The following is a 3,198-nucleotide window of genomic DNA, read 5'->3' on the forward strand; positions in this document are numbered from 1 at the left end:
GGTTATTTTTATACCCATCCACAATGCAGAATACTTTCTCAAACTTGAAATTTTATTTATTTGGAAAGTGTTGACACTGTTTGCCTAAATGTCTGAGTTTAGCTTGTGTCTTAAGGAAAGTTAGCATTTAAAACACTCACGTAGTTGTTAGGTGTTCAGCAGTACTGAACAGTAACACGATTCAAGGATGGAAGAATCTCTTTCAGAATAATGGTACATGCTTCCTTTCACCTGTTCTCTTACAGAAATACGTGCTTTCTAATTCTCAATAATAAATTAATTTGTGCATTCATTGATAGTAAGTAATGACTTAGAAGTTAAGAGTTCTGTTCTATGTATGTTTGTAACTTCTAGTTACTGAAACTTGGCCAATGTAACTATAGATCAGTAATGATTGGATTTTTGTCTTTTATTTTTTTAACTGAAAAATTAGCAAACTACTAGCTCTTTAGAACTCCTAGACTTTAGGTTGCAATCCAACAGGTTTGTTGGTCTTTGGGTTTTGTTTGTGTGTGTTTTGGGTTTTTTTTAATGGATGAGCATTCACAAACACATAAGAAGTGTAGTCATGTGTATCAGGCAAGCAGATTCATGTACTTGAACATAAAATTCTTTGGAATAAAATTGGCAGGCACCCCAGTCTTTGTAGTTATAGAGAGACTGGACAGGAAAAAAAACCCACACCCAAACCATGAGCAGCAATAAAGGGGAAAGTGTACGATAGGAAATTGTTAATTAAGATGACATTTGATTACCTGCCATAAAAATCCAATAACTTACTATATTTGATTTGCCAGAAAGCTGGAAGCGTGCCTCCGTGGCATGCTCAGGAGCCATGCAGATCCAATAGCGAGCTGATTTTGGGTTCAAAACCCCATTCCAACAGTCACAGCTTTGTGTACCTGATTGCTTGAAGTCAGCCTACTGTTTTCAGTGTATCTGCAGTTCTTCTGGCTCGTGGTATTGGTTTCAGAGCTTAAACTTAAGTAAAAAACTTTGAAAAATGTTGTCCACATTTAAAGAAGGAAAAGGTGAAATATGCACCAAATTCACTTCAGTTTAAGGCCACAACTGAAGAATTGTATTGTGTTTCTGAGCATGTGGAGTGGAAACCCACCTTTTTCTACTAGGTCCAAACAAGTTTTTTGGACAACTTCGATGGGCCTTGCGTTAATTCCCTCTTTTGACTGCAGTGTAGTGATATTGTGAAAAGAAGTCACGTGGCAGTGAATCATCTGAAATGAGGTTGGAGTTCATATCTGGTCTGCACTTTGGCATTATTTCTTGCTGTATCCATATGATGATAAGTATAGTGGGTGTCACCTCCCTCCCAGTGTCTGATTTGGAAAAAAGTTATGCAAAAAAGAAATGAGTTGTGTAGCAAGTTAGTTAGAAGCACTGGTTCCTGTAGCGTATGTGAGAATTCTGAATCCGTGTCGAAAGGTTTGTGATTTTTGGCCTTGAGAAATTAGGGCCACAACGCAAGGTATGTACGAGCTGTGAACGTGTTTTTAATATGCCAGCACTGGGTTAAACTGATGGTTTATTGTTAATGGGAAGTGTGTGTGTGTAAACTGTGGTTAAAATAAATAGAAACTTAGAGAAGAGTGAAAATAACCAAAGCCTCATGCTACTTCCTTAACATGTTTGATTTTTTTTTTTCAGTGAGGATATAATCCAAAAATATGGGCCAGTCTCTTGATATAAAAATTGGTGATTTAATTTTATCAAAACCATTAATTTGGGACTTAGCTCTTAAAAGCTCCACTTGAAATCAAGGGTCCTAGAAGAAGCAGTGGAAGTGGTTGTGTTTCTTTAGATGATGCAATCGCAATGGTATAAATCCACCCCTTCAGCCCTACCTGTTTGTCGAGTTTTCTGTTCAGTTTTTACACAGGAGCATGGTCTATATGGTATTTCAAGATTCTCTGTAGTCCTGTGTTTTACCAGTTCACATACCAATAATCGTACCGTGTTGCAGTATCTTAGGCATATACTTCAGATAAATTCTAAAAGAAGAAGAAAAAAAGTCATTACCTCGTTCAAGAACTTAATTGCTTCAACTTCTGTTCTCAGGAAAAAAAGCAGTTTGAGTTTCTTTGTTATTTCTAGTTAGTGTTTTGATGCGTGAGATCTATGCCACATGAAGGGAGTGATGCTGAACAATTAACATAAAATTAAATTAGCAATTATCAGTAGCAAAATTCATAATTTGCTTCACCCATTTTGTCAGGTATTTACAGTTTTTAATTAATGCTTTGCATGGGGAAATAGAGCATGTCCTTTATATTTTTTTTTTTCCATTCTGTGAAAATTGTTAAATTGTTCATTAGCTAAGGAGAGCTAAAACTAAACTTTATCTATAAATTAACCTTTTTTTACTGTAAGTGTAGGCTTGACGTCTTCTTTGTTGTTTGAATTGTAAAGGAAGATAGGAACATGCTGGTAAGGATTGTGCTCATTTAAGGGCATGCCATTTATTTGCTTCTGTCCAGATGCATACCAGACTTTTTTGCCTCTTAAAGGTGTTTTTTTTTAAATCAGTCCACAAATATTTTAGTATACAGAGCTACAGTTTGAGTGTTCGATTTGCTAAATATTTAAATAACTTTTGATGCAAGTAATTTTTTAGAGGAATCTTTTTTTTAAGGAAATGGGTAATTATTTTTGTGAGTAAGAATTTAGGTATGTATTCTTCATTTTTACCTGTTCTTGTACTTCTCCCTCTTGCCCCAAAAAGACTTGAAATCACTTCTGAATGTTCTCTCCTTAAACTGCAAATTAATTTTCAGCAGCAGATTTTAGGATTTTACATTGCTGAAAAGCGTCCACCACATAAATTCTGTGCGTAGCAGTAGTATTTTATGTTAGTATCATCTTGTATGGATAGTATCTGTAGCTTTTAAAGAAGGAATTTTAAATTTATTCCAATTAAATAGCACTATGGAGTGGTATTTACAAAAGACTGTGCTGAATGATACATAAGGGAGATGCTAAATATAACTACTAGGCAGTAGTATTTGTTTGAAACTACAGTTTTAAATTAGAGCAACAAGAACTCCAGTTTTCATTTGTGTGCTCTGAAATGTAAATTGGTCAAATTATGAACGCTGCTTATTTGAAATTGCTAGTTCTTAATGTTGTTTGTTTTTTTTTCTTCTCTTCTGCATTCCTCTTCCTTCCCTCCCCTCTCCAGCT

The sequence above is a fragment of the Eurypyga helias genome, unplaced genomic scaffold, assembly GCF_000690775.1.
Source record: "Eurypyga helias isolate BGI_N326 unplaced genomic scaffold, ASM69077v1 scaffold23432, whole genome shotgun sequence".
In the NCBI taxonomy this organism is placed as follows: Eukaryota; Metazoa; Chordata; class Aves; order Eurypygiformes; family Eurypygidae; genus Eurypyga; species Eurypyga helias.